Genomic DNA, 27,363 nt, shown 5'->3' with positions numbered 1-27,363 from the left:
GCCTGTGAGTCTATTTCTGTTTTGTAAATAAGTGCATTTGTATCATTTTTTAAGATTCCACATGTAAGCAGTATCATAGGACATTTGTCTTTCCCTGTCTGGCTTCCTTCACTTAGTATGATAATCTTGATCATGATAATCATGTTGCTGAAATCTGGCTCCCTGCATTTTAAGCCTGATTTCTCCTATGTGGAGGCCACATAGTTCCATAACCAGGTGCTGTAAGATGTAGTAATATCTGGATAAGACCCCAGGCCCTGCACCTGTATGGACAGTACAGGTTAAGTCAACGCTTAGGGGTGAAGAATATGACTGAAAGCCGATCCTTCAATGACATCATCCATTTCCACCTTTTCATGTGTGCTTAGTCGTTCAGCTGTGTCTGATTTTTTGCGACCTCATGAATTGTAGCCTTCCAGGCTCCTCTGTCCATGGGGATTCTTCCAGGCAAGAATACTGGAGTGGGTTGCTTTGCCCACCTCCAGAGGATCTTCCCAACCCAGGGATTGAACCCAGGCAGATTCCTTTCCATCTTAGCCACCAGGTAGTCCCATATTTTCATAGATAAATGGAAATGACCGTGAACTTCAAACATGTATTCTTTTAACCCAAACTACATGTATCGCAACTCAACTGCCCCTGAGCTGAGCTCCAGAAAGTGTCCATGGCCATTCCAATGCTACGTGATCAAGAAGGGAAGTTTAGCAGAGGGAAGGTCAGTGCAGAAATAGACAGTAGACATAACTGATTGCAATTACAATAGCTCCATTATGCAACTGTGACTGTGTACACATATTACCAGCAATCATCCTAGAGCCCTAGGAGAGATCCCAAGAAGTGACAGGCCCTGAAGTTTAAGCTTCATTAACATCATGATGAAGCCACCTTTTTTCCTCCTGCCCAACCGCTTATCATGAATATGAACTACAGGAGAAATAAGATAAATAAGACCAGTAACCTAAATTATTGCTGTGCCATAAATTGCTTCTGGCTCCAAAGATGAAGAGCACATATGCATGGCATATGGACATCTGTTTTAGTTTATTTTTTTTGTTGGATGTCATTCATTTTTTCTGTTTCTTTATTTTTGGTCTATTTGCGGAAACGGCACCCTTCATGAGAGTTGTTAGCTTTGTTTCTGTTTTTTATTTTTTGAGGCTGCTGAACGAAGTCCAAAGAGGAAATTTACCTGCTCTTCCTGACTTTAGGATATAAGCTGTAGGGGAGAAACTAGGAGTGGAAAAATGTTCCAGTGTATGTTCCCACCTTCCTCTAAGGAGTATGGTTTCTTAATGTATATTTAAAATCATCCATGGCTCACCCATCACTTTCTTCTAGAAGAGAATATGGACCAGGAACCAGAGTGACACCCAGGTGTTGGGAATTTGGGGAGAGTCCTTTTTTATTTATACTGAGAGGTTCTAACCCAGTGCTCTGACACTGCCTCTCTATGGCCCACAGAATCAGCCCTACATTGACCTGTATGTACTGAATTTCCCACAAACACTGCCAGAAAAACAAACAAAAACAAAAAAGTCAATGACAGAGGAGACTGCTTTATCACCCTGGGATGGAGTTTACAGTCACAGAAAATGGTTTGTGTATTTTTCTTTTAATAGGAATTGTGCTTCTGAAACTGAGAGGTTCTAGAAATAGGAATGATATTGAAACTGCATTTTTATCAACTGTCTGTATGATGAGTTATAATGATGTCAGTGGTAAATTCTTCTAATGGTGAATAATTCCTCTAAAAGGGGATTGGGTTTGCAATGATTTATTTGTATCTTCTAAAGCAACTAATACAACCAGTCTGGGACCAATGGATGATGCCATGATTCCAGGAAACGTTCCCACATGTGCAAAGCTAGGCTTTGATGCTCAATTTGCTATTTTTGCTGTTACTCTTTCATCATTTTGTTCCGGCAATGTATGTTTTCCAGGGGTTGTGCTTTTTGTATTATTTAGTGCCTACATATGCTGTGGAGCTGAGCCTTTCCTCCAATGATCTACAACATATGTTATAGTTAAAGGGGAAAAAATAGGTTTGCACCAAGCAAAGCAATTACCAAATTTGTTCTATTTCTTTCTACCTTTTGTCAAGTCTGTGCATTTGTTTACATCAACCTTTTCTGCCACTCATTATAGCTATTAATGCCCGTTGGTAAAGGGTTATATGAATGCATTTCTGCTGATGTGCTTGAATGTTACACACACACCTTTGCGACTGCATTTTCTTACATTGATAGGAGTCACGTCTTTGCAATAGAACCTCATGAATCTGCAAAGCTCATTCTTGAATTTTCTAGCAATGTATTTGCAAAGTAGGATCTCAGTTTTTACTTTGTTCAGAAAATATTTTTGAGTCTGACATGCAGTAGATTTTCATCCTTCTTAAAAGCACTTTCCTTGGTTCCAGTGAGAAAATACTACTTCAAGGTTTAAAATTAGCTGTCAGTTACTGCATCAAGCAATGCTCACTTTGGGCCAGTCCCTCCCAACAGATGCTAATCTGCTTTGAAAGCATTGTGGAAATCAACTCAGAAGTTTCTCTTTTGACAAATATCACATTACCTTTGAATAATGAGGGCTTCTAAATTTCTACTCAGGTTGGGCTTTGGAAATAGTCATCCCAACAGAAGGAGAATAGCCAATTTTTTAGTTAAATTGTATGATTGTTTAAAGGTCTTAGGGCTGAGACTGATGGAAACTGTGGGAGATCTAATTTCTCTGCCATTGCCTGGAAATAATGATTATTTAACTAAATGGTGAGTCTTTGTCTAATATCCTCGAAATGCCGTCTTCTTCACAAAGCAGAGTCTTTTCAAAAATCCCATTGAGAGGCAATTTTCAAACTTCTTAACTTTAAGCAAAACATACATGCATAGAGTCAATAGAGTATTGTCAAATGAATTCTCTTATTTTTGATTCTCAGTGCCAGTGCGGTGGAGGGGTGCGTTATAAATGAGGATACTGCATTGAGGCTCAGAGAAGTTAGTGACTAGCCTCCTGTGGCATACGATCTCAGCATTTGTGTTATCAACATTTGTTCTGGAGTGATGGTCACCTATTCAAGTGTCACCTGATTTGAAGGCATCTCTTTCTGCAGAGTCGTTTGAAAGGTGATGGGCAGTAGTAGCTGCAGAAATCCAATATTCTAAAATATATTCCTATCTTTACCAATAAATCTGGGTATGACATATTTCTACCTCAGTTTCTTCACTAAATGAAGATTCATTCATTCATTTATTCAGGTGTTTGCTCATTCATCTAACAAATAATTAAAGAACACCTGCTCTGTGCAGATATTGTGCTGAGTTCTAGAGATGGGAGAGTGAACAAAACTGAACATGGCACCATATTTGTTTATAGATTATATTACAGTGGTGGAGTTCTGACAATCACTCACTCAACAGAACTAATAATTATGCAAACTCACAGGAAATTAAAATTGAATGTCAGTGCTTTGAGGACAAGTTATCTAAGGGCCTGAGAGAGTTTCACTGGGAAACCTACTTGTTCTGTGACATCAAGGAAGGCTTCCTGAGAAGACAATAGATGAGCAGAGGTCTTGTTAATAAAGACAAGTGGGTATGAACTAGGTAAAGGCAATGAGCAGAAACAACACAATGTGCCAGCTTAAAGTTGCTGCAGCAAAAAGGAGCGCAACTAGACTGAATTTGTTACGCTAACAATCATGCGTCCTTATGTAATAAGTGTAATGTGATTTATATCATTTACAGTAATGATGTCCATACTGCTTAACCACTGGCTGCTCTTCACTGAGCCTTGTTCTAACCTGGCACTGGACCTTCTGAAAACCAGCTGGCCTTTGTTAGAAGCCTCACCGTACAGTCTTAGCTGGAAATTTTCTTTATTCTCAAGGCTATGAGCTCATCCCCACACCAGATGGGTTCCTAATAAATGATGATTGTGCAATCTGATTATTTTCGTCATGCTAGCTCTCTTTGGAAGATGGAAGATGGAAGCAGAGCGTGGGATCTCTTTATCATCTTTCTAAGTTGGAAGAGAATTCCCCATTGTGTTCGCACACCCTGCATTTTGAGAGAAAACATACAGTGTAGAACTAGGCACTTCTGCCCTAAGGGTCCACTAACACTAATGGGCTTTTTATATTTATTTATTTGGCTGCACCAGGTCTCAGTTGTGGCACACAGGATCTTTTAGTTGCGGCATGTGAGATCTAGTTCCCTGACCAGGGATCGAACCTGGGCCTCCTGCATTGAGAGTGCAGAGTCTTAACTACTGGACCACCAGGAAGTCCCAATAGCAATTTAACTGTAGACAGTCAATTCATTTTCCTCACCAGGTACATGAATTAAAGTAACTGGGCTTCTGCAGTAGATACCTTGGAAATCTCAATGACTTAACACAACAGAAAGGTAGTTTTCACTCATAGTAAGTCTAACTTGTTCTGGCTTGCATACAGCCCTCCCCAGAATCATTCAGGGTCATCTCATGACTTGTCCCTCCTCTAGGGTCTCAGTGGCCTATTTATTTAATAAAGAAGAACAGGGCAGGGAAGCGCCCTTAGAGTTTTTCATGGTCCAGACCTCGAGGTAGAACTCTTCCCTTATACTCACATAACATTGGCCAGAAGGTGGTCACATGACCACCCCCACCTGCTAGGAAAGCTGGGAAGAACAGGTAGGTGGGTACCTGGCCCACCTATTGCAGCGGGCTTAGGGCTTGTGCCCTGAGTCAGTGAATTAGGTATGAAATCCCAAACCCCAGAGCACATCTGCTCATCCAGGAAACAAATAACTCTATTTACCACCTACTGTTATCTTTAGGAGACTTCCTTTGTGACTCAGATGGTAAAGAATTGCCTACAATGCAGGAGACCTGGGTTATCTTTAGGATTGAATGAGGCATTACATATAAAATACTTAGAGCGAGTATGATAAATAACACCAGCTCAATAGAGGTTAAGCTATTATTACTAATTTATTCATTTGCTATAAAATAAGAGCAAATTTAAAGGTGCCTGAGCCTTTTGTATCATCTACTCTGAGAAATGAATGGGGATATAAAACAATATTCTTTAAATTCTAAATGAAGGAAAAAAAATACTCAATTTCCAAAATTTGTACAAGATTGTTCTTCATGAGCCTCCTTTCAGTTTCCAGGGATAATTTAAGGAAGTCTTTTTACAGACAATTATGTCAGGAAGTAATCTGTGACCCAAGATTCTAAGTAGGCAATTTTGGTATCCTAGGTAGTGGTGGCCTCTGGGGACCCAGCACTGAATGAGAGTCCCAAGGTTGGTGTTTCCCAGAAATCTGAAGGGCCCTCTGATCTATCTTCCCCGCCAAGCCTGGATCCAAGCACGGGGGCTGCCTCTCCAATACGAGGCAGCTTTGTTTGTGCTTTCTAGGCAAGCATTTGCTTTGCTATTTCCCTGTTTCAGGGCAGCCACTGTGGCTTTTTTGAGCAGCATTTACTGGTTTGGGCCAAATTACCTGCAGTTTGCTTTCTCTCTTGGCCAAGTCCAGAGGGCAGGGCACCTCCCACCCCCAGCATTTTCCAAGCAAGAGGCTATCCTTGTTGCTCTCCAGGCCTGGGGTGAAAATTACACCTGACATTTCATGTGAGGGCTCTGATCCAGGCATAGCAGCAGAGGGCCAGCAAGTGCCAGCTCTCATGGTGTGCTCAGAGGCAGGTCTAGAGGATCCTGATGAGGTAGGTATGACCTCCTTGAACCCCTGAGGTTACATTTAGTTTCCTCCTGTGCCCACAAAACCTTAGCTAAACCCTTGGAAAAAAAAAAATTGGCTCAGCTATTGTCACAACCTGGCCTTGCTCTTAAATGTCACTGCAGGGTATTGAGATAAAATCTTAAAAAAAAAAAAAAAAACCAGCTTTTGAAGAAGGTGGATAGACATTATCTGATTATCATTGAGAGAGGAGGTTGCTGAAAAAAGATAGTGAAAATTCCAGCCCTTGTTGTCTAATAAATTTCCCTTATTTAAGCCACTTTGTAAAATAAAATACTTGGAGTGCTGAGGAATCTCATTAACTTCAGTTCAGTTCAGTTCAGTTCAGTCGCTCAGTCGTGTCTGACTCTTTGCGAGAGTAATTCCTTCTTTTCTGCCAAGGCTATATTGCAAGCACCCAAGGAAACTACTTGTCGAGACTGGTGGTGACTATAAAACTAAAATAAATTGAAGGTATTTATTGAGTTATGCTCCAAGCACTTTGTTGTGGTCGTTGTTTAGTCACTAAGTTATGTCCAACTCTTTTGCAACCCCATGGACTGTAGCCTGGCAGGTTCCTCCGTCCATAGAATTCTCCAGGCAAGAATACTAGAATAGGTTGCCATTTCCTTCCCCAGGGTATCTTCCTTACCTAGGAATTGAACCTTCATCTCCTACATTGGCACATGGATTCTTTATTGTTGAGTCACCAGGGAAGTCCTCTAAGCGCTTTACATATACATTAATTTTCTCCATGATCCTTTAACGTAGCTACTACGATTATCCCATTTTACAGGTAAGAAAAGGGAGATTAGGTCACCCAACCCAAGGTCTTGCAGCTCCTAAGAAACAATCAGAGGCCAGGTATCTAGTGACTGTAGAAATCACCTGTTGACATTCTGCGTTGCTAGCCATCTACCGCCAGGAGGTCCCTTATGTTGCCACCGTTGCCTCCCACAGCCATTTGAGTGACGAGTATTGGGTCACCATGTTTTGGCATATTTGATAATCCTTGCAATACAGTCCTTGGGTGGCCTTTGTCTCCTAGAATTCCCTATCTGCAGTTTCTTTGTTGTATTTGGGATTGAAGGATAAAAACAGAGCTCTTTTTCATTGCCTGAAATTTCTGCCTCCTGGCTAGATTCTATTACCTTGGTCTGAGTTAGAGGTTCTTGATAATAATAGCTGACAATTACTCAAGGATCCATATATGTGCTTTTTTGGGCTTCCCTTGTGGCTCAGCTGGTAAAGAACCCACCTGCAATGCAGGAGACCTAAGTTCGATCCTTGGGTTGGGAAAATTCCCCTGGAGAAGGGAAAAGCTATTCACTCCAGTATTCTGGCCTGGAGACTTCCGTGGACTGTATATATAGTCCATGGGGTCACGAAGAGTCAGACATGACTGAGCGACTTTCACTTCACTATATGTGCCGTTCACATGTTTATACTTAATCTTCAAGGCTACCAGACGAGAGGGTGCCATCACAGTCCACCTTTATACATGAGGCAACTGAGTCACCATGAACTTAATGTCTCTTACTCAAGATCAAACAGCTGCCGAGCTGTGGAGCCAAGATTCAGACCAAGTCAGTTTGACTTCAGAGTTCAGAATTTGAAGCACCAGGCGCTGTAGCTGATGCTGGGGTGCTGACTGCAAATCTGTTTTTGTGGAATCCTTGCAATACCTCCTTGTTGCTTCTGTTTCAGTTTCACAGTCATTGTTTACAGCCATGTTAGCCATAAATGCAAGTGTTCTTGGCTTGTTTCACTCATGACATAGTTCTTAATTGGAGCAGGGCAGCATGGTACTTATGGAACTTGGTGAATCTCCGCTCTAACAAGTAATAGCTAGGTGATCATTATCTTGTTACTGAGCCTCAGTTTTCTCCACTGTAAAATGGTGATATATAAGACCTCACAATTGTGTTGTCATGAGTGAGATATTAACATAAAACTCTTAACATCATTCTGGTGAACAGGAAACATTCAATAAAAGGAAGTTCTGTGGTGGCTCAGATATAAAGAATCTGTCCAGGTTCAATCCCTGTATTGGGAATTCCCCTTGAGAAGGGCATGACAACCCACGCCAGTATTCTTGCCTGGAGGATTCCATGGACAGAGAGCCTGGTGGGCTGTACAGTCCACGGGGTTACAAAGAGTCAGACACAACTGAGTGACTAACACTTTCACTTTCATTGTCATTATTGGGGTGGCTCAGTGGTAAAGAACCCACCTGCCAATGCAGGAGACCTAGGAGATTTGTGTTTGATCCCTGGATCGGGGAAGATCCCCTGGAGGAGGGCTTGGCGACCCACTCCAGTATTCTTGCCTGGAGAATCCCATGGACAGAGGAGCCTGGAAGGCTACACAGTTCATAGGGTCACAAAAAGTTGAACACAACTGAAGTGACTTAGCATGCACCCATTGCCATTGTTAACGTTGCTCTTTTACATTTGAATCAGCAAACATTGACTAAGTTCCAACAGTCAGTGTACTAATACTGAGAGAAAACAAAAGCCTCAGTAAGGCATTTGCTACAAGTTTCAAACCAGCTGTGTAAATCAGTCAGATGAGTAGAAAAAAGATAACTAGAGATGTGTGGCAGTAGCAGATAGAGCCCAAGTAAGAAGTTCAGACAACAAATCCTGTGGGATTTCAGAGAAAGACGGGACAAGAGCTCAGAGCCAAATCAGGGAGGAAGACAAAGACCAGACAGGATTTAGCTAGGCTATAGGAGAAGGAAAGTTTCCCAAATAGAAAAATTATTACAAATACTGGAAAAGATGTAGGAGAAACAGCATCTGATGTATTCACAGTTGCCATATATGATCAACTTTCTAAGTGGCTAGCAGTACAGAAGAAGGGAGGGAGAGTTTTGGGGCCAGAGAGATACAAGGACCAAAATAGGACTGAATGGAATGGGGAAGTGAAGGGAGCAAAAAAGCTAGTGATTTACTCAACCCCATGAATTAATATTGCAGCCAGAAATAACACCAAGGATTCCCAATTCCCAGCTAGATTCTCAATATGAGACACTTTCCCCCTCCTTTTTCTTTAGACTGCTGATGATGAAGTACAAGCCAAGGAGAAGCAGGAAGATTTATAAACATTAACAGTCAGGCAGAAGAGCCTTTCAAAGGAGACTGCCTGTTTGTTGAATCTTTCAGCTTCAAGACACAGTTGCCTCCCCCACACCCGTCCAGGGCCACCCCAGGAGAGAGCGCTGATCTTGTTATTAACCGACTGTTTGGGTCACTGGTTCAGGGCCTGCTGACTCTTTCCAGGACTCTCTAAGCCAGTTATTTAGCAAGAATGTTCTGGATAAAGCAGACACTCAGTTCTCAGGAACTGAGGAAGTACCCAGTGTGGGGGCTGGAGGGAGGGTCAGAGCTAAACATGGAGCTCATTGTGAATCTGCTTTCAAAAATGCTGAAAGTCTCCTGCTTTCTGTCCCTCCCAAGCACTTGTGAGGCCAAGACTCAGAGAGTCCGTTTGTTTTATTTTTCTCCTCCAACCTTGTACAGTTCTCCAAATCATTCATAATGCTCAGAAATGCATATCAGTTTATTTGTATCTTAAAAGCCACTGCTAAATCCATTTTCTGTGCCACCGGAAAAAATAAACAGCCGTACATCCACAATTACTTCTCTTTTTTCCAGCTAGTTATTTTTTTCCAGTTTCTTGAGGTGTAACTGCCGAATAGCACTGTATCAATTTAAGATGTACAGCATAATGACTTGCTTACATATACTGTTGAGTGGTTACTGCAGTAAGTTTAGTGAACATACATCAAAGTTTAGTGAACATACATCATCTTGCATGCTTGCTAAGTCGCTTCAGTAATATCTGACTCTTTGCAACCCTATGGACTGTAGCCCACCAGGCTCCTCTGTCCATGGGATTCTCCAGGCAAGAATACTAGAGTGAGTTGTCATGCCCTCCTCCAGGGGATCTTCCCCACCCAGGGGTTGAACCTGTGCTTCCTGTGACTCCTGCATTACAGGCGGATTCTTTACCACTGAGCCACTGGGGAAGCCCATCATCTTGCAAAGATACCAAAAAAAGAGAGAGAGAGAAAGGAAAAAACTGTTTTTCCTTGTGATAAGAAGTCTTGGAGTTTGCTCTTTCAACAGCTTTCACATAGCATGCTGCTGCTGCTGTTCCTGAGTCGCTTCAGTCGTGTCCGACTCTGTGCGACCCCATAGACGGCAGCCCACCAGGCTCCCCCGTCCCTGGGATTCTCCAGGCAAGAACACTGGAGTGGGTTGCCATTTCCTTCTCATACAGTAGTGTTAACTACAGTCATCATGACATATGTTAAATTACATCCCCAGTATGATTTATCTTATAACTGAAAATTTATACCTTTTGACTATTTTCATCCTCCCACCTCCCACCCCTGCCTCTGGTGGCCACAAACATGATCTCTTTTTCTATGAGTTGGTGGGGTTTTCGTTGTTGTGTTTTTTAGATTCCACAGATAGGAGTGATCATACATTACTTGTCTTTCTCCATCTGACTCTTTTCACTTAGCACAATGCCCTCAAGGTCCATCCATGTTGTTACAAATGGCAGGATTTCCTTCTTTTCTTACGGATGAATAATATTTCTTTGTGTATGTATACCACAACTTCTTTATGTATATATCCATCACTATGGACTCTTAAGCTTATTTCCATGTCTTGGCCATTGTAAATAATGGGAGTAAACATGGGAGCCACTTGTAATTTTAGATTAACTTCATGGTGTACCTGAAATAAGCAGAGACTTGGTGTCAGACTGATTCAGGTCCAAATTACCTGTCTCCACCAAACATAGGTCCATCATCTACCTGTTGCATGAACCTGGCAGGCTCCATAGTTATCTTGAGACTTGGTTTCCTCTTCTGTAAAATGGGGTAACAGTCAATTTCTTGTAAGCTTGTTTTGAGGATAAGACATCCTCCCTAAAGCACTCAGCATATTATGTTCCCACAGGAGATGCTCAGTAAAGGGTAGCTGTTTCATTATTAACACTTCATTCATCATTTGAGCATTCTTGGAAATCCAGCTTTGCTAGGAAGGCCCTCTGCAATAGCTTTAGAGATAAAATGTGAAAGGGCTCAACAACATAAAAACCACCTTGATGTTTTTCACATGCATTACCAATTTCAAACCAAGAGCAGGAGAGCCTGGAAAATATAGAAATATTTTTCAGATGTATTACTTTATATTTAAGAACAATGTCCTTCCCCTCCTAGCACTGGCTATGAATCAGTACCCCTCTTCTCTCCAAGGGTGCCTTTCTGGTAGGCTGGGTCTCTCCACTATGGAGCAGTTTCTCAGTAGGGTTTTTAATACACGAGAAATTCTGGAACAAAATATACCCCAGCAGGGCACTGGGTCCATGTTGGCAAGTAAGTCTGCATCAGGTGACACCTCCGCTATTACAGTGTGTTTTTAATTAAAGAAGGAATCGCAGCCCCGGACTTCAAGGTGAATTACCCAGCCCCATGTGAAAGCCCGCGGGCTAATAGTACTACTCTTCTGGGACCAGAGGCCCTTGAGCCAGAGAGCACCTTCTCCACTCCTGCACTGTTTCAGCCTCACCAGCCACCAGATTCTTCTTCACGTGTTTACATTTCAGGAACTTGGGTTAAAGGACAGTAGATGGTTAAGTAGCATTTAGGAGCAGAATTATTCCAGTTGGATAGAATGACTACCTTACACATTTGGACATGATGTATGCTTTGTTAAGATCCATGAGCATTTGGAAAATGAAGCCAGTCCAAGAAAGAAAATCATGGCTAAGGCTAAAAGAATCAAAGTCAAGGTCCTTTATTAGGAGAAAATTCAAAGTGTTTTTTAAAAGAATTCATTGGAGTTTAGTTGCTTTACAGTGGTGTGTTAGTTTCTACTGTACAGTGCGGTGGTTCAGCTATCCCTATGTGTATATATCCCCTCTCTTTTGGATGTCCTTTCCATTTAGGTCACACAAGCGTTCAGTAGACTTCCCTGTGCTATGCAGTAAGTTCTCACTAGTTACCTATTTTCTACACAGTACCCATAGGCGTCAATCCCAGTCTCGCGATTCGTCCCACCACCCCACCCTTACCCCCTTGGTGTCCGTACGTTTGTTCTCTGTGTCTGTGTCTCTACTTCCACATTGTAAATAAGATCACCTGTGCCAGTTTTTTCAGATTCCACATGTATATGTCGGTATATGATATTTGTTTTTCTCTCTTACTTCAGTGATACGACAGTCTCTAGGTCCATCCATGTCTCTACAAGTGAGCCAGTTCCCTTCCTTTGATGGCTGAGTAGCATTCCACCTCATATACGTACCACATCTTTTTATCCGCTCCCCTGTTGGTGCACATTTAGATCGTTTCCATGTCCTGGCTACTGCAAATAGTGCTGTAATGAACATTGGGGTGCATGCAGACTGCTTTTGAAGACAGTGTGTTGATTATTTCTAGCCTGCCTGAGACCTAAAGTATCACAAGTTAAAAGGGTAGCAACAGAATCCGATTGCATACACCCCTAGTTTCACGTGGGTGCTCTGGGTGAATTTGATGCAGGGTTTTGGACCCTGGGGGTCTGTGATATCCTCCAGGTGTGACCTTGGCAGAGCCTGACTGAGGACCGCATCACACAGGCTGCCAGCAGGAGGAGATGGGGGTGTCCTGCCATAGGACTGTGACACCCCGTCTGGGTGGGCTCTGATGGTTGAGGGGCCATGCTTCACCTAGAGACCCATTCCCATTTCTTGAACCACCAGAGAGGTGAAGCACTATAGGGAGTTTTGAAAGAGGTATCTTATTTATTTCTGTACAAACCCAGAGAAAAGCAGTGAAGACTTGGTGGAGAAGTGAAAACTTCATACATCTGAGTCTATTTCTGCCGTGACCTCCTAGCATAGTTCTAGATGATTCCTTTTTGCTCCAGATATATATATATATGTATATATATATATATATTTTTTTTTTGGTAAAGAAGGAGTGAGGACAGTTGGCTGCCTTGTGGTTATTCTTTCAAAGTGAACTTCTTGTCTGATTATGATAGGCTGAGTTCTGAGATTTTACAAAGGCTAAAAATTGCCACTGCTGCTAGGGTAACAACAATATGTAACTCTTTCACTTCTTGGGGGAAAACTTGCCATAGCTCACTGTAGAATAGAAAGGGAAATGCTGCAGACATTACAGGAAAGTGTTCACAAGGTGATGGTATGTGGGAACAAAAATAGGATACACAACCCTTCAGAAACAGGAATTTCCATTTCACAAAGAGCAGAACATTCATTTTGAAAACTCAGGTAGAAAAGAGTGTCATGACCAAAGTAGGATATGTGTGCTTCCCATATGTCAGGTGTGAAGTTGTATGTTCTCAGATATAATTTAACTTTAAAAAATATTTATTCACTTGGTTGTGTTGGGTCTTTGTTATGGGGCTCGGGCTCAGTAACTGTAGCCAGGGACTTAGTTGTTGCATGGCATGTGGGATCTTTCAGAGAAGGCAATGGCACCCCACTCCAGTACTCTTGCCTGGAAAATCCCATGGGCGGAGGAGCCTGGTAGGCTGCAGTCCATGGGGTTGCTAAGAGTCAGACACAACTAAGCGACTTCACTTTCACTTTTCACTTTCATGCATTGGAGAAGGAAATGGCAACCCACTCCAGTGTCCTTGCCTGGAGAATCCCAGGGACGGCGGAGCCTGGTGGGCTGCCGTCTATGGGGTCACACAGAGGCGGACACGACTGAAGTGACAGCAACAACAACAGCAACCTGTGGGATCTTAGTTCCCTGAACAGGGATCAAACCTGTGTCACCTATTGTTATCATCCTACCTTCAAACAGCATTGTTTAAAGAATGTCTTATATCTAATCCTGAGTGAGAAAATCAGATCTTGCTTGTTTTCCTGTCTTCTCTGATGCTAGATCAACACTGTGTTAAGTTAGCTAAATTTCAGTGAAGGAGATAAGGAAAGACCGATGAAATCTGTTCAGATTCAGCCTTTCCTCAAGTTAAAACCAGTCTTTGAGTCACTGATCAAGATGATGCCAGAAATAACATTACACTGAAACATGAGTGAAATTCAGCCAAAACAACTGAAGCAAAGTGTCCCCCACCTTTTTATTTTTCGCCTCCGCCTGACTGGGAATTCAGCATCCCCCAAAGCTGCTCATCTGGGGCAAGATGTTAGGGTGTGTGCCTATTTTTCATCTCCACAGGACCAGCTGTGGGTGGAGGAGAATTCCTCACACAGGATCGGGTCACACTGCATTTACCCAGAGGACTCTTTCCTGGGGAAATCGTCTGTGTGTTGCAAAGTCAGTAACTCTGCTAATTAAAGAAACGTTTTCTGAGATGCTGTGATCTGTCATAAGAAGTATTGACTCTTGATGACATGGGGAATGACTAGCATCTCGTTTCATGCATTCCAAAGAGAAAGATACACAGATGTGAATGTCTTTTCTCCATACCCATCGCTTCTGAAACAAGATGCTGAGAAATCTCAGAGTAGGAAAACTGAGTATAAAGGGACAACACTCACATTGCGCCTCTACTCTCAATACGTAGTCACAGCCAACTCTTCGAGACCCCATGGACTGTAGCCCGCCAGGCTTCTCTGTCCATGGGACTTCCCAGGCAAAAATACTGGAGTGGGTTGCCATTTTCTTCCCCAGGGGATCTTCCTGACCCAAGGACTGAACCTGCTACCAGGGAGTACTTTGCTACATTACTGCTTCACTCCTGACACCACAAGTGTGGGTTTTCCACACATCAGGCAGTTCTGAGACACTATTTACCTCAGTTTTGATACTATCTACCTAGAGATAGCATCAGATACTACAGGTGAAGAGGTTAGCCTCACAGGACCCCCTACCACCACCACCCTTTTCAGATGCCAGCTGCAAGTACAGGTTGTGACCTGTGCATCTGATCAACTGCAGATCAGAGGTTACACCACCACCTCCCAAGTTCCATTAATTGCTAGAGTAGCTTATAGAACTCAGGAAAACAGTTTGTTCAGTCACTCAGTCGTGTCCAACTCTTTGTGACCCCATGGACTACAGCATACCAGGCTTCTCTGTCCGTCAACAACTCCCAGAGCTTGCTCAAACTCATGTCCATCAAGTTGGTGATGCCATCCAACCATCTCATTCCCTGTCATCTCCTTCTCCTCCTGCCTTCAATCTTTCCCAGCATCAGGGTCTTTTCCAAGTAGTCAGTTCTTGGCATCAGGGGGCCAAAGTTTTGGAGCTTCAACTTCAGCATCAGTCCTTCCAATGAATATTTAGGACTGATTTCCTTTAGGATTGACTGTTTAATTCCTAGATAACTGGTTTATCATAAATGGATAGTACTCATGGACAGCCAGATTGAAGAGATGCACAGGGCAAGGTATGTTGTAGGGGTGGGGGGGTGGGGGTGAAAACATTCCACATCCTCTCTAGGTGCCACCCTCCCAGCAGCCCTACCTGTTTACAGACCCAGAAGTTCTCTAAACACCATGCTTTGATGTTTTTTATGGAGGCTTCAAAGTGTAGGCATAATTGATTAAATCATTGGCAATTTTTTAAATTGGAGTATAATTGCTTTATAATGTTGTGTTAGTTTCTGCTGTACAAGGAAGTGAATCAGCCAGCCTCCCTTCCTCCTACCCTCCACGCCATCCCTCTAGGTCATCACAGAGACCAAGGTAAGCTCCTTGTGCTATACAACAGCTTCCCACCAGGGATCCATTTCACACATGGTAGTGTATACATGTCAACACAGCTCTCTCAATTTGTCCCACCCTCTTCTTCCTCTGCTGTGTCCACGCATCTGTTCTCTATGTCTGCATGTCTATTCCTGCCCTGCAAATAGGTTTAACAGTACCATTTTTTCAGATTCCGTATATATGCATCAATACGATTTTTTTCTCTTTCTGACTTACTTCACTCCATATGACAGACTGGTAGTTGATTCAACCTCCAGCCCCTCTCCCCTTCCTAAAGGTCTCAACCCTCTAATCTCGAAGTATTTTCCCTGGCAATCAGTCCCCTTCCTTCAGTTCAGTTCAGTCGCTCAGTTGTGTCTGTCTCTTTGCGACCCCATGGATGCCAGGCTTCCCTGTCCATCACCACCTCCCCAAGCTTGCTCAAACTCATGTCCATCAAGTTGGTGATCCCCTTCCTTAGGGGCTTTCCAAAAGCCACTCCATTAACATAAACTCAGGTGTGATTGAAAGGGGCTTTTTACAAATAACAAAAGACATCTCATCACGCTTATCACTGAAGATATCTGAGGGTTTTAGCAGCTCTGTGCCAGGAACAGGGATGAAGACCAAATATATATTTCTGATAAATCATAACGTTACACCCAGTTTCAGTTATCAGCCTGGTGGTGTTATGTTTGTTGTTGTGTTTAGTTGCTAAGTTGTGTCCAACACTTTGCAACTCCATGGACTGTAGCCCACCAGGTTCATCTGTCCGTGAGATTTTTCCAGAATACTAGATTGGGTTGCCATTTCCTCCTCCAGGGTTTCTTCCCGACACAGGAATCAAGCTCATGTCCCCTGCATTGGCAGGCCGATTCTTTTACCACTGAGCCACCAGAGAAGCCAGCCTGGTAGTAATTATTAACTGTCACCAACTCTGGGACTCAGTGTCTTGTGTACAAAAATAGGGATTTATAAAATCTACCCAGTAGAGTTGATGTGAAGATCACAAGCTTTGTGAATCATAAAAGATCTTACAAAATTTGAGTATGTTTGAAACTTTGGAAGAATCTTGGCAGTATCAATTCTTGTCTGCATTATGTTTTTATTGATAAAATATGATACTGGACCTGAGCTGCTAGGACCCTTATTTCCCATCTCAGGCAGATGAGTACACGAAGAAAACACTTCTGAAGCCATGTGTTAATTCCTATGTGAACTAAATTACTGTGTAAGTAAGCAAAGCTCTACCTAAAAAAAAAAATGTAGTTTTAGAAAATGCAGAAAACTTCTAATTTAGAACAAGACGAAACTCCTCTCACAAAACCCCCCATACCAAAGTCAACAACTTCTTTGCCCTGGGTGTCCTCATTCAGCAGACTGGTGCAGTTTTCACCAAAGATCAGTCAACACTGACACGTCATAATCACCCAAAGCACACAGTGTATCTTAGAGTTCACTCTTGATGTTGCACATCCTATGGGTTTAGACAAAAGTAAAATGATGTGTGTCCATTGTTATGATCAGTGTCCTAAAACTTTGCTCTGTCTATTCATCCCCAACCCCTGCCCAAAGCACCTGATCTTTTTTATTGTCCCATAGTTCGGCTTGCTGATTGTTTTCCTACAACCATGATAGGCCATCCATGTTGATTTTTTTGGGGGGGCGGGGCGTACCAAAATGATTGTTTGTGGGTTTGTTTGTCTCTTTTTTAAATTGAAGTATAGTTGATCTACAATGTCATGTTAGTTTCAGGTGGCGGTGTTGATTTTCAGTCACTCGGTCGTGTCTGACTCTTTGCAATCCCATGAACTGCAGCGTGCCAGGCTTCCCTGTCCTTCACTATCTCCCAGTTTCCTCAAACTCATGTCCATCGAGTCGGTGATACCATCCAACCATCTCATCCTCTGTCACCCTCTTCTCCTGCTGGCTTCAATCTTTCTCAGCATCTGGGTCTTTTCCAGTGAGTCAGCTCTTTGCATCAGGTGGCCAAACTATTGGAGCTTTAGCATCAGTCCTTCCAGTGAGTATTCAGGGTTGATTTCCTTTAGGATTGACCGGTTTGATACCTTTGCTGTCAAAGGGACTGTCTTGAGCCTTCTCCAGCACCATGTTTCAAAAGCATCAATTCTTTTGTGCTCAGCTAGCTTTAGGTATACAGCACAATGATTCAGTCATACATATTTATATATTCCTTTATAGACTCTCTCTTTGTAGATTATTACAAAATATTGAGTGTAGATGCCTATGTTATACAGTAGGTCCTACTGCTATATAGTAGGTCCTCAGTTATCTATTTTGTATATAGCAGCATGTATATACTAATGCCAAACTTCTAATTTATCCCTTCTTGAGCGCCCACTTTCCCTTTGGTAACCATAAATTTGTTTTCTATGTCTGTGAATCTCTTTCTCTTTTGGCAATAAGTTCATTATTTTAAAATACATGCTGATTTTTAACTGATCACTTTATAGCTCAGCCGGAGAAAGGTGGCAAAAGAAAAGAAGCACAGATTGGAGGATGTAAAAGAAAAGATGAGAAAGAAGACTGGTTTCTATTCCCATGGTAACGTGCACTAAAGTTACACTAAAAAGTGAGTCAGTGGCCACTAGAGTCTGTAGAGGGGCTCAAGGGAGATCAAGTGTGTTCCGTGAATAAAAGACACATTTATGTGACTTGGGGAAATGAGGGAAATGGACAAGTGACCATCACACCACCCAGAGCACCTGAAATCTCTGTGATGAGGAGGAAAAATTCTGCCATGTCAGGAGGTACCTCCAGTATCAGCTAGCTTCTGAGAAGAGAACAGGGGATTTGGGGAAAGCTCTGCATCTCAGTGCTTGGTTTCGCCTCAGACCTTCAACCCATAAAATGTGCTCCTTGATTTCAGGGAAGGACTTGTCTGGAAAGTCCAGCTGAGTTAATTCTTCTAGCCCTGAGCTTAGGAAGCAACCGCAAGTTATCCCAGCTGCCTGGTGGTCAGGCACACTGCGTCAGGGCAGGGCTACCATCAAGCAGAGTTCAAAGCAGATCTGATCCCTTCCTTTGCCCCTTTGGATCCCAACTTATCATTGTGCACCCCAAAATTATTCCACACCTGTGTGTGTCAGTTGCTCAGTCATGTCCAACTCTTTGCAGCCCCATAGACTGTAGCCCACCAGGTTTCTCTGTCCATGGAATTCTCCAGGCAAAAATACTGGAGTGGGTTGCCATTCTCTTCTCCAGGGGGATCTTCCTGACCCAGGGATCAAACCCAGGTCTCTTATGTCTTCTGCATTGCAGGCAGATTCTTTACCATCTGAGCTACCAGGGAAGCCCTAAACCGCTTGGTGTATCACTCTGCGAGTGAGGAAGGCGAATCATAGGGATGCGTGGATAATGCCTGGGCTCTGATTCATGCCTTTGGTTTCAGCCAGAGGAACGTAAAGCTGATGCATTTTCCTAGCCTGTTCTGCCTTCTTTCTCAATGCCTGCCAAGTAAGCAAAAAAGTGAAGGACTTCGTTGCTGGTGATAATTGGATAAGGAGAAAGAAAGGACAGCCAAATGCAGAGATTCCCCTCCCCCCATTTAAATGTGGAGGTGGCAGGATTGCTAGGACTGACCCTGAATATATAATTGAGCAAGCTTTATTGAACTGCTTGTCACTCTGAGCATGTAAGTTCTCCCAGCCCGGTTTACTTAACATACTGTTCCAGAGGCGGAAACCGGTTTGAATTTGAACCTCCCCAGAGCCCTGCCTGGCATATTTGCAGACAGTGGTGCCCATGAGACATCTCAAACTTTACAACTCGATATTTAAGCATTTATGAAACTTGAACTGTGTTCCATTAAAATTAAAAAAAAAAAGGTGGTGGGGGTATAGGCAAAGAAAAAAATATCCTGAGACTTCCAGCAAGGGTAATTAGCCCCAAATGTTTCATAAAGGATTTGATGACATTCTAGTTTTAAGATTCTTTCCCAGATCTGTTGTAGGAGGGAACGAAAAGAAAGGAACTTGTGAAAAATTTACCATTGCTTTAAAAAAGAAAAACAAAAGAACTATATGAGCAGACAAAGTGGCTGGACCCAAATTTAAGAGAAACCTAACCACACAAAGCTCATCCCAGGGTAGAAGATTAAAATTTTACTGGACAGAAAATATTTAAGACACTGACTTGGCAGTTTTCACCTACCACACCCTAGAAATGCCTTAAAAAAAATCTCCTTGTCTATTGACTCTACGTGTGCCCGTTGGGTCCAGGTTTGGCTTTGCCCAGCCACCCTCCAGTTAAGATGTGCTTTTCAGGTGTTACTCCCACCATGCCAATGCTTGTAGAGAGGCATGAGGGGCTATAATGACAGAAACGCTCCCGAAGAACTGATGCTGGTGTCCACCCACATGACATCTCATCAGCATGGCTCCACCTGATAGCACTGACCTTCCTGGATGAGGGCCACACTGCAGGACTGTCCCCAGCAGCCCCAGGGGGCCGAGGACTCAGATACTCAGATATCTCGCCAAGACTCAGATACTCTGTGTTCCCGATTGAAGGGCTAGGGTCTGCTTTCTGCATGTTGCTGTGGGTACAAGTGGGGAGGACACAGCACTAGGAGGTATTTGTCAAGCCTTCCCATGTCACAAAAGAAGCTTCCAGAACAATCTGTCAGCAGCTGAGACAGCAGTTGTCTCCAAAAATATTAATAGCTATGAACTTCTGAATAGGGGAGTTTTCTGTCCAGTGCCAGGGAGAACACCTTTAATATTTAAGCAGGCCAAACACTACTGTGCTCTGTCCACCCTGCTAATGGTGCCCCTGGCTCATAAAAGATCCCCAAGAAATAAAGCAGACCTCCCGAATGGTTTCAGTATTCACCTACTGGGGAAGGGGCTCCTAGACAGAAGGCCTCTCCTGGTTTCGCCAAGTCTTTCACTTTGCTTCCTCCACTTGGAAGAAACACTGCAAGTTCCTCCTGATGTCTGGGTTCTGTAAGATCTTATCTCTTTCAACAGCCCCGTAGATTTTGCCTGCCTTCCCATCTCACAAACAGGACCCCCACTCCAGCGCCTCCTGAGTCAGACTTTCAAGACTAATGTAACCACAAACACCAACCTACTACCTTATCAGGTATTAGGAAAGGCACATGAAATATATTGAATATCAGTATTATCTAGAAGGAATTAAAAGTCTTGGCTTTATAATTACACCAAAACCATTACTTTTGGATTTAGGTTTATTTTTCATCAAATAATCTATTTTGATCAAGAGTTGGCTTTTGTGTCCTCATGCTGGATGTTTTGCCATGGGAAACAGGCCAGTTCTTCACAAACGCCATAGAAATTTGCAAGATGAAATACATAACCCATAGTTTCAGAATGACTTGCCAGTGTTTTATAATTCACAAAACCATTCCCCACCCCACTCTGTGTAAGATCAGACACAGTATGATAGAAACCACAACACAGCTGTTTTTCAAAAGGCAAATAAAAGCAGAAGACGCAGCTTTTTTTTTTTTAACTCCTTTTCTACAGGAAGGTTTTTCATTTCTGCAGAAAATTCAGAGGCCTCAGCAAAATTCACTCACATCTTTTCTAGGTATCACAATCAGAAAATCAAGCCATATGCCTTAGCCAGTTCAGGTTGTAACAAAACTTGAGACTTAATAATAATAGATAAATTTACTTCTCACAATCTGGGAATTCCAAAATCAAGGTGCCAGCAGATTTGGAGTCCTGTGAGACCCTCTTCCTGGTTCACTGATGGTCTTCTCACTGTGTCCTCACATGGCAGAAGGGGCAAGGGAACTTCTGGGGTATCTTTTAGAAGGCACTAATCCTATTCACAAGGGCTCCACCCCAAAGCCCCATCACCATACACCATCACACTGGGGATGAGATTTCAAGATCTGACTGGTGGGAGGAGAGCACAGACATGTCCTGTACACTGTTCCCATCGTGGAAACCCAGATATGCCCTCAACCATCCTCACTCCTTCCCTGGTGAAGCCTCAATAGCCTGCAGAGAGTCCCTGATCTCAATCAGATGCCTTCAAGCTGGACATGCCTTTCAGACCTGAAGGCATCCTGGGTTCTCAGAGCTCAGCCCCAGCAAGTTCACTCTCCTGTGAAGGACACAGGGGCTCAGCCTTGCAGGGAGAGCAATGGAGAAGCTGAGATAGCACAGGCAGGGAGCCAGAGAGCAATGTGAAAGGGAGAACTCATTAGTGCCTTTAATGAGCCTTCTCCGGTTTCATTTGCGGCTGAATCAGAAACTTTCTGAGTCATTTACTCTGTCATAGACCAGTTTGCAGAGTGGTTCACCACCCTCAGAGAGGCGAGGGCTCTGGCATCCCAGAGAGGCTGGGATGAACACATACTACCACCCAGCGTGGGGTCACCATGCTGGCCTGGGTAGGCCAGGCACCAGCCTTCGGCTCTGTGGGCTCCACCAGCAGCCTCTCAGAGCTCACCTGAACAGGAGGCTATGGGTGCAAGCTGGGCTTGCTGGCCTCTAACTTGCACGTCCCATAATCCTACCAGACTCTACTAACAGGCTTGGAACACGGTCTTGTGTCCTCAGGGAACCCCTGAGGAGCAAGCCAGAGTCAATGTCTCAGAAGACCTCAAGACTTTTCTGGGATCACACTTTGCCACCTGGTTCTCCTCCTGTGGGCATCCAACCAGAAACATCGCCCTGGGAGATTCTAGACCAGGGTAAGACTGATCCTGCTGAAATAGCAGGAGAGGTGCACTCCATTCCAGGGACAGTCATGAGATTGTGGTCACCTTCTTTTAAAGGGCAAGCACACATCCAAACTACAGTTCTACCAGCCTGAGCCTGTAGGTAGCAGAAAAGCTCCCCTAGGTAACCTGTCAGGTTACTGAGATTCTTCTCTCACCTTTCAGTTTAATTTAGTTTGACTTTGTTTTTCTTTTTTTTTAATTGAAGTATAGTTGATTTACAATGTTGTGTTAGTTTCAGGTGTTCAGCTGATTCCATTGGCACTTTGCACTGAGTTTAATTGGACTCTTTTGACACATGGTCCTTGGACACTGGAATGTCCAAGGTTCTTTCTTCATCCACCTCGTAGGTTCTTTGGAATTCTCCCACCCTACTCTCTCACGTTGTTGTCAGTGGCACTGGTACTGTAGAGACCTGGTCCCATCCTGGCCACTGACCAGCTGTGTCATGATTGACAGGCTAACCACTCTGACAACTTACTGGAGGGCAGGACTGAGGATATGCTGGGCTGCAACCTTGCATGAGTCTGTGGATAACGCAACAGGGTCAGGTTGCCTGGAGAGGCCAAACAGATCATCCTCCTCTTGCAGCTGTTTCCCAGGGCATCAGCCAGACCCTTCCCCGGCAGGCTTTGCTTCTCATCACTACCCACATCACCCTCTGTTCCTCAGCCCCTGCAGAGTCCACTGGCTCAGAACATTAACAGGAGTGTGAGGAAGCAGAAACGGAGTCATTTTTGCTCCAGACTCATAGCTTCAAGACTGAGAAAAAGAAAGGTTCCCAGGATAATAGATGGACGCAATGCAGACATCTAATTTTAACAGATAGTTTTTTCAATAGAACAAGAAATGACATATATAGCATCACATTAAATGTAAAGGTTCCTGTCTTCTTCTTCTTTTTTTTTTTTAATGAAATCAGCATGACATTAAAGAATGTCCTTTTTGGGAGGGGACCAGGAGTAATTCTACATTTTTGCCCCTTCCGAGAGTGGCACTCTCATACTTATAAGTGGACACTAGGGAAGGCTGTCATGTCTGGCTTTGGTCACAGAACTCGAAGAAACTGGCTTCCATGGGAGGAGTAAACCCATGACCTTGACCTCAGTTGACACTGTTCTGCATGAAACAATGTCACACCCACAGGGAAGGAAGGATATTGCTCGTAACTCCTTCAGAGTCACCAAGCAGAACCTGGGCAGTAATAATAGTTCTTGCTTTCTAACTCCTAGGGCCAAATGGCTTGTAGGACAAGACTTCAACAAGTGTCGAGCTGTTTTCCTGTATTTATTTCCATCAAAGGCCTGCACTGTCTGCTCTGCCAACAATTGAAAATTTATATCTTGGTAAGACTTACAAGTGTGGATCCCTCCAAGGTTTACAATGTGCTCCAACTGCCCATCAGGACATGGAACCTTGTTTTCCAACTTCAGCGATGAGATGGGAAAATCTTTTTGCTGCCAGGATGGGAAATCTGTTTTAATGTAGGGTTCTGCACCGACTCCCCTTGTGGCCATCCTGCTGAAAAGACAGGCAATACATTTAAAAGTTGTCAGGCAAGGACACCACTCTGCAGTACCACAGATCATTATTGTTCTTGGCTCCACAAAGCCACTGGAAGGTTTCGTTCCAGTCTATATTTAGTCATGCCTGCTATGAAATCAGGAATACTTTTATGTCATTGACATTTGACACATAGACATTTTTCTGGACGGACAAAAACATTCAAGCTCTCTTGTTAATGTTGGGAAAGTCCAACCCTCTCCTGCCCAAATGTGACAGTTTCTAAAGTCAGAGCCAGGGACTAACCAACCAGAAGTTTGTATTACAAATAAATCCCACACGTTATGCCAGGGAAGTATGTCAAGAGGCTGACAGTGAAGCTAGCCAAGCCAAAATGTTTCCTGAAAAATTAGAATTCCCAAATAGTGAATTACAGCTTTTTACCTGATGAAAAATAGAGGCAAATTGGGTTGGTAATCCGACGATAAAGTAAAGAGTAGGTCCAAAGTATAACTAAAATCATGTGGGTAAGAATTCTCAAGACCTCAGATGATCTCCAGGCTGGTTTCTGTCTCTGAAGTCACTCTGCATTGACTAATCCCATGAGACGCTGAACCGTTTAAACCACACAGTTGATACCAGAGTTGAATTTCCTGTAGCTGTTTCCAAGGTTCTCTCCTTACCCTGCAGCCCTTATTCCTCCAAATCCAGGATTTGCCAACCTGGGCACTGTGGACACTTCAGTCTGAACAATTCTCACTGTCCTGTACATTTTCAGGTCTTTAGCAGCATCCCTGGCCCCTACCCACCAGATGTCAGTAGCACCTCTCAAGTTGTAGCAATCAAAAATGTCTCCAGATGTTGCCAAACATCCCTTGAGCGTTCACCTCACTGTTGAGAACTTGTTAACCCCTCTGTGCCCAGAAGGAAGCTTTGTCAAGAGTTAACCTGAATTTGTGCTGTGTGAATATATGTTATTATTATCTATGGAGGGTGTACTGCAACAGAGCAAAGAATATACATTAAAGCCACAACAGGAGTGCTTTCAGAAAAAAACTTTTCTAATATTGAGGGTCATTAATTATGACATATCTAGTGTGACTCTTTGAAGATCTTTGAAAATTCAATTAGAAGACTAGTAGGCAGTTGATTTAGGTCAGGGCATGTAAGTAGAATACAATTTGCTTGCTTAAATTTTTTGATTACTTTCTTTCATATGGAACTGAAAGGATATGAGTATACAAGAATACAAAAGAAAAAAGGAAAAGTAGATTGTTTCACAAGATGTTTTTTTCCCCTTCTGTAACTAAAGAGCTAGGCATTTGGAGAGGAAAAAAAGACACCAAGAATAAGCTTGAATGAGAAACAGCGGAGAATGAAATTGAGAAATTAGTGGATCACTCATAACAGAATATAATGGTTACAATTAAGAGATTTGCCTACTGATAAATACTTCAGAATATGCATGTTACTAACTGCTCTTCCATCCCTTTCACTGGAAATGGATTTACAGATTGAAGGGCTTTTTAAAGTTTAATTTTAAGTCCGCTTTTTTTCACTTCAGTTTTATTAATCTTCAGCATAAATATTAATTTATGAGCACGATGCCCAAAGGGCCTCAACATAGCCTCTCACAAAGAATAATAAATATCACTGCCGCAGTTCACTAAAAGCAGCATGAATGTGAAAGAGCCTGACAATGTGCTACTCAGTTTGAAGCAGGGCTAAAGCAAAGACACCCCTCCTTCTCTAGGACCACATTTAAAGAAACAGCACCCTAAGTAGGATGTATTTTGTAAATTTCATTCATTTATTTTTATATTAGGCTGTGCTGGGTCTTCGTTGCTGTGCGAGGGTTTGCTCTAGTGGTGGTGAGCGGAGGCTACTCTCTAGCTGTGGTGCGTGGACTTCTCATTGCGGTGGTTTCTCTGGTTGCAGAGTGCTGGTCTAGGCACACAGGCTTCAGTAGTTGCAGTACGTGGGCTTAGCTACCCATGGGATGTGAAATCTTTCTGGATCAGGGGTTGAACCCATGTCCCCTGCACTGACAGGTGGAGTCTTAACCACTGGACCACCAGAAAAGTCCCAAGTATGATGAGAAAGGCTTGGCACTGGGTTGCAGTAGGATGAATTTTGGCACCCACTGCTTAAAGAGTCTGTAGATATCAGCACATAGACTTCAAGTTGTTCTCTCCATTTCTCTGCTAACTATGGTTTTACCTGTCCTTTCTGCTTCACTAAGTACATTTTCCATGGGGTCAATTATTCCAGATCTTTACTGGAAGCACCTCTGTCATCAGAAGTCCCTTAACAATTCACCTGAGGTTTGCTATTAGCAAAATGAGAGCTTCTCTTTGCTCTCTCCAAAGACGCGTAACTTCTGGAAATGGCAAGCATTTCATGCTTTCCAGGAATAAAGGGGGTTACCCTCCAAAAAGATTGCAAAAATGTCACCCCTGGAGGCCTTTTTCAACCTCTTATTTGCTGTCAGGAATCTTTCCATCTTGCTGAGAAGTGAAGGCTCCCTAGGCTAGCCTGGCTAAGTTTGTTCCTTCTGCCTGTCTAGCCATGGGCGGCAGAGACCTCAGCTGCATTTATTAAATGGATCAGAAGCAACACAAAGAAATGTCAAAACAATTTATTTAAGGGGAAATGCTTAGTTAACACATGAATGTACAGCATAAGTGATGAAAGCCTAACAAGAGGAGAATGTTTTTTCTTTCTAATCAAAGAAGAACAAAGACTTGTAGATATTTGGGACTCAAAGCAACACAAGCATCCTGGGTTCACCACCTCATTTACAATGAAGAGCCATTCTTAGCCCACCCACAGGAAGAGACTGGGCCAAGGAATCCCGTGGGATGCTCAGATTCTAGCCCTGGGCCATTCTTGCCTCTCCACCACCCCTGTGGGATGTAAGTCTGTGACTACTGTACAGCCTGAAACAAGCTGAAGTTCTTGACTTTCCCCAAGCTCATTTACGGACTCCTCCATGAAGCCTTCCTGGATGTGTGTGTCTGTGCTATGGTTATTTGTGTACCAGCAGGTCAGGGTAGGGGTTCCATCCATTTCCTTATATCTTGTTCGCAGTGTCTGACCCCCAGCTTTGAATCAATATAGAACCTCCTCTTGTGCAAACCCATTTCCCATTATTTACACAAATCTTGCTTGGATGGGGCTAAGGGGCTGGGTGTCAAAGGGAGCAGAGAAGAGAGAAGAATCCTGATCAGAACAAGCTGGTGCAGCACACTTGAACTTGAGAAGCAGGCAGACTGTGATCCGAGTCATAGTTTTTCCACTTGAAAGATGGGTTTCTACAGGAAAGTCAGGTGACTTCCTGAGCCTCCATTTCAGTCTGTAAGAAGGAGGAGAACCTAAGAGGTCATGGCTGGTGCAAGAGAGCAACAGGGTGACAAGAGGGAAGAGTCCATTGTCACCTCAGGGAATGTGGGGAATGTTCAGGACAGACTCCCCATGGCTTTTCTGTCCTGATGGTCTTTCTTCACTTCCTCTCTGGAAAACTCAAATCAGAGACAATCCACTTGTTTTGACCCATTTCCTGAAACATATGGTGCCCTTTATATAAAAATATTCTCACTTAGCATATTATTCCTGCATCATCCTGGGACTTTCTTGAATATCATCCATCAATGGCTATCGTTTTCAGAGCAAAAGCCCCTGTCCTGAATCTATACAGTTCTTGTCATAACTTGATATTGAATTTTTTGCAAGGTAATTATCCTGGGG

At 43.2% G+C, this 27,363-nt stretch overlaps 1 protein-coding gene and 1 non-coding gene across 6 annotated transcripts in view; one reads left to right on the top strand and one right to left on the bottom strand.

Moving 5' to 3' along the window:
* The window catches only part of FRMD4A (FERM domain containing 4A), a 518,054-nt gene that overhangs the window by 199,436 nt on the left and 291,255 nt on the right, over positions 1–27,363 (top strand). The window lies entirely within an intron of this gene.
* Positions 4,206–4,278, bottom strand: TRNAE-CUC (transfer RNA glutamic acid (anticodon CUC)). The gene has a single exon. It is a non-coding gene; the product is annotated as a tRNA-Glu (tRNA).

Source organism: Ovis canadensis, chromosome 13 (genome assembly GCF_042477335.2).
Source record: "Ovis canadensis isolate MfBH-ARS-UI-01 breed Bighorn chromosome 13, ARS-UI_OviCan_v2, whole genome shotgun sequence".
Lineage (NCBI taxonomy): Eukaryota > Metazoa > Chordata > Mammalia > Artiodactyla > Bovidae > Ovis > Ovis canadensis.
The sequence above is the reverse complement of the archived record's forward strand: the minus strand, read 5'-3'. Positions and strand labels throughout refer to the sequence as shown.